Source organism: Sminthopsis crassicaudata, chromosome 4 (genome assembly GCF_048593235.1).
Source record: "Sminthopsis crassicaudata isolate SCR6 chromosome 4, ASM4859323v1, whole genome shotgun sequence".
NCBI lineage: Eukaryota > Metazoa > Chordata > Mammalia > Dasyuromorphia > Dasyuridae > Sminthopsis > Sminthopsis crassicaudata.
The window spans coordinates 174,012,647-174,020,928 of record NC_133620.1 but is presented as its reverse complement, the minus strand read 5'-3'; positions in this window follow the sequence as shown (position 1 = coordinate 174,020,928).

The following is an 8,282-nucleotide window of genomic DNA, read 5'->3' as shown; positions in this document are numbered from 1 at the left end:
TCAAAGTGGCAGAGGAATCGATAGGAAGGGATATTCCTATCAATGTTTAAGGGCCCCAGTGTTTATCAGGGATAGGGATAGGGAACTATCCTTATTTTTAAAGTCAAGTCAATAAGCATTTATTAGGCTTATATGCTAGTCCTATATTAAGTTTTGGAAACACAAAAAAAGGCTGTCCCTATTCTCAAGGAACTTATGATCCAAGGGTAAATTCAGAGCCTTTTTATGGTTATAGCTTTCTCATTGATGAAAGAGTACCAAGAAACTTAGCTTTTAGTGATAGCAGGATGTGCTAATTTTCCAGTTTTTTCTGTCTGCATTATTAAACTTATTTCAGCTGTCTTGGGAATAAAGATTTAGTGATATGTAAAACAAGTGTTGAGCAAAATATGCAGTTCAGTACCATATAAGAGGAGAAGTGAAATAATAATTATAAGTTGAGCATCTGGGTTTTCTTTTTATTATTCCTCATATGAGTCCCAATGTAATGACTATACTGGTAATGTTGTTTTCATGTACAATGTCAATACTTCATCATTTTTTTAAACTGCCCTAGATTGTACTCAGATAATAATTTGCAACTACAATGTGAAGGTAAGAGTATAATTTGCAGATTAAGAGAAATAAAATGGATTCAGTAATAACCTGTCACATAAAAATTCATATAATACCAGAAGCCAAACAAACTTCATTTACAAAATATTATATTAAATTGTAGAGTTCTTGCAGAACAGAATTAAAAATCTTGCTTAGTTAATTCATTCTCCATCCTTTGGGATGTCTTTACCAGAATTTTAGATAATTTTTGAAACCCTAAGAACAGTTATCCTGAAGACCAGAGTCTGAACTGAAAATCCCTCAAATCTAAACTAATCCTGGTGATTTATGACATTTGATTAATATTCATTACTTCGTGCTATGTATGTCACACTTATGGTGGGATATAAGCAAAATTGGTCTCAAAATTTAATGATTCCATATTTACACAGCAATAAAATGTTGACTTTTAAGAAAATAGTCATATATCTTGTGACATTTTATGGCACATGTCATGAAAGTTACATTTGTTATGAAGAACTAGAAGGAAAATGGATGCTCCTTGACTGAGGAATGGCAGAACAATAGGAAAGATGAAATAGAATCATTGGTTCATGAACTTCCTGAAGTTTGCAAACTTCCCAAATGAAGACTCCCAGGATTATGACCAAATTCTAGGTCTTTTGACTTTAAAGAGAAAATATTGCAAGCAGCTTTTATAAAGAATTCATGTACTTAGGAACTCTAGTCAGGATTACACATGATTTAGCAGCTACCATGGTACAGAAGCAGAAAGTTTCGAATACAATGTTCCACAAAACAAAAGATCCAGGCTTAAAGCAAAGGATAAGTTACCCAACCAATAACATAATTGTCCTTGGTTAAAAATAGACATTTAAAATACCAAACATTCCTGATGAAAAGACCAGAGCTATAAAACTTAGAAGTTCAGATCCTGAAAAGTTAGGAGAAACATAAAAAAGGAGATACTAATGAACAGTTATAAGGAAGTAAATAAGAATAAATTACTTAATTCACATATGGGATAATGATAAATTTATCATCATCAGGGATCATGGAGTATTCTAATTAGACAAGATATGAGAATGGTTCTGTTATATGTCATGAGGGAAGAAGCTACTTTTATTATGAAGAATAAGAAGGAGAATAGGTGCAACAGGGCAAGAAGGTGGATGGGAAATTAAGGAAAATTATCTCATATAATCAGGATGTACAACTCAATATCTGTGTAAATAAGAATGAGAGTATAAAGCAGAGTAACTGACACATGAACCTCACTCTCAATGGAACCGGTCAAAATAGGAAAGAATATAAACAGACACACATTCGCACATATACACAGAAATATATTTCATTAGGAGGCAAAGGGATGAGAAATAAAGAATGGGAAAGAAGTCACCTAAAGTGAGGAATAAGTTTTGGTATATAAATGTGATGGAATTATTGTGCTGTAAAAAATAATAAAGGGTATAGTTTCAGAGAAACCTTTAAGATTTGCTGCACAATGAACTAAAAAATTTACACAATGACAATATGATAAAAACAAACAGATTTAATAGAATTAGGAATTCTGTTCAGTATAATGACCAAACCTCCATTTAGGAAGACAAATGATAAACACATTACCCTCCTCCTGATAGAGGAATGAGACACTTTTTTGTAAATTAATAATGCAGAAATTTGTTTTGCTTTGACTATGTTTATAATAGTGGTTTTGTTTTTCTTATGTTCTCAATTGGGAATGGATTTGGAATGGGAGAGAAAAGGTGGGTTTTTGCTGATTAAAATAGTATGTAATTTTAAAGAACAAAATACAGATAGACTTGAGAATCTGAGGAGTGCAGGAATTAATCAAGATTTCAGAAGATTTATGGTAAAGAATGCTCCTATTCTCTCACTAGAGAGACATATAGGTGTGGGATGAAATATGTTTTTAGACATGGCCAGTGTGTTCATTTGATTTGTTTATACTTAATACAAGAGATGCATGAATTGAGGGGGAAAGTCATTGGCTAGTAACAGTAACTTAAAAAGAGCATCAATAAATATTTAAGAAGGGAAAAAAAAAAACTTTCATTACTAAATGATAAGAGTTTTTAAGAAGAAAAATATTTGTTTCATGTATCTTTGAATGTGGATTGAGTGTGAATAAATAATTTGAAAAATAATAAACCACTAATAAATTTTATAATAAATAAAAAGCTACTGATGTCTTTGTTTTTATATTAGCTAGACTTTTAAAAGTATCATTCCTTTCTAAAAGAGAGCCTACCTTCAAAGAAGAGAAGGAGGGAAAAGGAGTTCAGCTAATGTAGTCCATACAATAAAAAAATAAATTTGACATATGCCTTAATTTTTGTATAGAAGTTTTTCAATTTCATGAAATCCAAATCTGTTTTTATCACAACAGTAATATGAGGTAGTTATAATTTCTTATATGTTTTGTTTGGATAAGCATTCATCTATAGCTATGAAAGGAACATGATCAACTTGTTTTCTAAATTTAGATCATATATATTTGAATTTATGATGGATGTGTATAATGTTCGGGCTAGTTTTCTGGAGACCCTTTGGAAGGACTTTTGGTCTCAGCAGGACACCACAAGAATGGTCAGGAATAGAGTCTAATTCTTTATCCTGGTACAATTTTCATCTTAATGCAGGAGGCAGGAGAGCCACCATGAGGCTGATCAAAGATGGAATGTCTCTCTTCTAGTCCTTGTTAGCCTTTATATACTTTACTGTAATTACATCATTACAGCATACTGATTATGTGTGAACTTAAGACAACCATTACATCAACCATGCTAAGTACTAAGTATATGTATACTAAAGAACTATCATCTCATCAATTCCACTGAGTTAACACCTTGTTTCAAGTATACTTCAAAATTCCGGCTCTCTACAAATGTGGTATAAAGTGTTGATCTAATCCTTATTTATGCCAGATAGCTTTTCACTTTTTCCTATAGGTATTATCAAATAAGGGATTCTTTTCTATTCAAATTCAAGTTTATTGAACACTGGATTTTAAAATTTCAAATATTTCTCACAATTTCTTGTCCAAATATGTTCCATATGCTTTTCCTATCTTTGGAAAACATGATTGTGCTTGTTTGTCCTGGGCAGTAGGGTATACAGCTTCAATGGACAGTCAAAGGGACTGGAAATAATGAAAGAGGAAAAAAAAAGAATGCTTTATTCTTACCTAGAGTAGAATCCCCTACCTAAATCATGTAATATTGTTGCTTTTTCCTTTTTTTTCCTACTAATTTTTTTAATTGATGGATTTCTCCTTTTCATTTAAAAAGAAAACAAAACCTTTATAATAAACTCTTGCATTGGCCATGTCCAAAAAAAAAAAAAAAAAGGCAATTTGCATAGGCCTCTATAAGTATATACAGTTCTAATTTTAAAATCTTTAAAATGCCTCAACACAAAAACTAACATTGATAATTCTTCATATGTTTGCTGAACTAGGCCCAAAAATAGGATGGAAGAATTCTCAGATGTCTCTGTGTACTATGTCTATGTGTATGTGTGTGTGTGAGAGACATTATTTGGTCTAGAAAGATGCTATTCTGAGATTTTATATTACAATAATAATTGACATTTAAATGGCTATAAGGGAACACCTTATTAGCAGAACACCTAATTAGCAGAAGTGACATCTGCTTGAGTTGATGTGGAACACTTATTTCCCTCCTCTGAGGTACTTCATCTCTTCCTGACATCAGAGCCACCTGGGGTTGAAAGATCAGTTTGATTTTTTCAGAACTTTTGTAATCAAATGTACTAGTTGCCACTCCCTCTTGTTTTCTCCAGCAGATTTTGTCCTTTTTATCAATCCCTCTTTGACGATTTCTATTCTTCAGTCACTCCTTATATACTGTGTAATGACTTTTGTCCTCCCCCACACACTCTGGAAATAGCCAATGCAACTATAGAAATTTTTCCTTAATACTTTAAAATAAAAATACTTAAAAAAAAAAAAAAAAAAAGTCTTCCCTAATTAGCTCATCTGGACTCCTCTCCCCTCTTACACCACCAATCAGTGGTGCCTCCTCCGTCCCATTCTCCCCCCTTTAGCAGATCCAATGGGGACAGGATATATACTGGGTTCCTTACCTGCTATTCAGAAACATGTCTCTGCTTCCCCCTATCCCTTTTTTTTCAGGTAAGCTTCTTGGGAAAACAGACAAAAAACCCTACCTACTCTCCTCTTCCTTTTTTTTTTTTTTTTTTGTCTGTCTCTGTCTTATATAAACTCTTTGCAGTCTGGCTTTTGACCTTATTACTCAATAGAGCTGGTTCTTATTACCAGATCTAGCGATCTTTTCTCAATCCTTATTGTTCTTGACTCTAGATACTCTGTCTCCTGGGTTTTCATGACACTCCTCTGTATAACTTTTCTCCTAACTATCTGAGTGCTCCTTCCCAGTCTCCTTTGATAGCTCTTTATTGATATTTCTACTAACGATATATCCCAAGTTTCTATTTTGGATCTCCTCATTTTCTCTCTATGTTCATGTGTTGACTTTATTAGTTCCCAGGAGTTCAATTATCATTTCTGTGTAGATGGCTTCCAGCTCTAGATCTAGATATCCAACTCTAGTCTCTCTCCTGAGTTCCATTCCCCTGTCATCAACTGCCTATTGGAATTTTGAACTCAGGTCCTCCTAATTTCACACTTAGCTGCCCCCATTGGACATTTTGAACTGGATGTGTCATAGGCAACTCAAACTCAGAATATCCAAAATAACACTTCTGCTTTGTACTCTCAACCCCGTTCTGAATATCCTTATTTCTCTTAAGGGTGCAGCCATGTGTGTAGTCATTCAGGTTCACAGTTTTGATGTAATTTGGACTTCTTACTCACTCCATATAGGCAATCATTTACCAAGTCTTTATCATTTATGAAAAAAAAAATTTTTTTTTCTTTACAACATTTCAATAAGTTCCCTTCTTGGAAGGAATTTGTGACCAAAGAAGAACTAGAGTACATTATGGGATGCAAAATAAATAATTTTGATAATATTAAGTTTTAAAGTTTTTGTACAAACAAAACCAATGCAGACATAATTAGAAGGGAAGCAATAAACTGGGAAAAAATTATATCCAAGGATTTTAATAAAGGTCTCATTTCTAAAATATGTAGAGAATTGACTCAAATTTATAAGAATACAAGCCATTCTCCATTTGATAAATGGTCAAAGGATATAGACAATTTTCAGATGAAGAAATTAAAACCATTTCTAGTCATATGAAAAAATGCTCTCACTATTGATCAGAGAAATGCAAGTTAAAACAACTCTGAGGTACCATTGCATACCTCTCAGATTGGCTAAGATGACAGGAAAAGATAATGATGAATTTTGGAGGGGATGTGAGAAAACTGGGACATAATACTTTGTTGGTAAAATTGTGAAATGATTCAACCAATAAGGTTGAGCAATAAGGAGCTATTCCCAAAGTGCTGTCAAACTGTACATACCCTTTAATTCAACAGTGTCTCTACTGGGCTTGTATTCCTAAGAAATCATGAAACAGAGAAAAAGACCCATATGTGCAAAAATGTTTATAGCAGCTCTTTTCTTAGTTTTAAGGAACTGGAAACTGAGTGGATGCCCATCAGTTGGGGGAATGGCTGAATAAGTTATGGTGTGTGAATATTATGGAATATTATTGTTCTATAACAAATGATCAGCAGGATGATTTCAGAGAGCCCTGAAGAGACTTGTATAAACTGAGGCTGAGTGAAGTGAATAGAACCAATAGAATATTATGCACAGCAACAGCAAGATTATATGATGATGAATTCTGATGAACTTAGCTCTTTTCAACAATGAGATGATTCAGGGTAGTTCCAATGGTCTTGTGATAGAAAGAGCCATCTGTACCCAGAGAGAGAACTATGAGGACTGAATGTGATTCACAATATAGCATTTTCATTTTTTTTTTTTTGTTATTATTTGCTTGCATTTCATTTTCTTTCTCATTTTTGATCTGATTTTTCTTGTGCAGCATAATTGTGGACATATTTATAGAAGAAATTCCCATTTGCCTTCTTTTACTTACTGGCACAGGAAATCTTGGGGATGGAGAAGGAGGGATTGGATTTGTTTTTCATTGCTTTATGAGCACTTAATAGCAATTTTTTGCTTGATTCTTCCTTTTATTTTTGAAGGATTATAGTGTTGGATTTAGAGTCAAGAAAAGTAGGGTTCAAATCCTGTCTCAGGTATTTTCAATATGTCCAAGGGTGAGTCATTTCTCTGAATTTCTAAATTTTTCTCATCTATAACATGAATACATTAATAGTACCACAGGGTTATTTGAGGATCAAATGTGATAATATGTAGAAAGTACTTTTCATATTGTAAATATATTGCATAAATATGAACTATTACTAAATTCTTTATTATTTGGCTGCCAATCATTTGTTTCATCCCTACATGGAGTCTTCAGTGAATATTTGTCTTTCACCTCATTGAACCTGCCTATAAAGATATCACTCCCAGGGCAGAATGGGGAAATTTTTAGTAAAGAAGTAATTAGCTAGACAATTCAAGCAAAAGAATTAGATAACAATCAAATCAAACATTTATAGTTGATTAAGAATTAACTATAATCTTGTCTAAAGTCAAGGGAATATATTCAATGGATTACTTAAGGTTCATTTGCTTCCATTTCAAGTATACTGGGGACCATCCTATGGAGCATGTTGTTATTATTCAGTCATTTTAATTGTCTGACTTTTCATACTCCCATTTTATTTTCTTGGCAAAGATACTGGAGTGTTTATCATTTCCTACTCAAGGTCATTCTACAAATACGGAAACTGAGGTAAACTGGGCACCCATCAGTGTCATTAAATACCACATCTAAAATTGGATTTGAATTCCAATCTTCCTGACTTTGTGTCTGGCACTATCTTCATTATATCATATAGCTACCTTCCTAAGTAGCACACTTGGGGTTACCTTCTTGCTACTAGTTTGTCACTTGAGAGCTTTAGGACCTTTATCCAATTCTGGGAGTCTTAACCATATTGGTATGGAGGGAGCCCTAAGTGGTTCCCTTTCCATGAAATTGGTTGGGGTATAACATGCTGCATCAATTAGAAAAAAAAAATTCAACTTTGGCTTCTTGTTTTAACTCTCCCATGTGACCAGGAAGTGCACTCTTTTCCTAGATTTCCATGAAAGGGGTGAGTGGTTGAGCTGCAATCTTGCTCTCTCCATTACTATGTCACATGAATATGAACTCAGGTAAGCTAACTTGTGTTTGGGAACATGGCTACTTTTTCAAATTTGTTTCCTGAGTAGATGATCAAACTCAGGTATCCTCAGATTATATTTACATATATCTGGAGTTAGAATCAACCTTGTGAGTTTGGGAAGTTCAAATCCCATCTAGTTGGAATTAACTACCATTCTAGTGTTTATAAAGAGGTAGATCCCATGAAAAAAGGATTACACTAAGCCTGAGACTATTTTACCAGAAGCTATGTTGTGCACAGCCAAGGTAAAATGTAAAGTTCTTAATTGGCAATCTTGCAAATAATTTTTTTTAAATGTTCTCATGAGATTTAAGTATTAGCCTCTTTGCAAATCATAATGGTAGTCATAAATTAAGTAAATAAGTCACAATAACTCTTTCTATTAATGTACCCTGTGAGACTTAACATGTTTAGCATTTGTCATGTGTAGGTACAAATTATT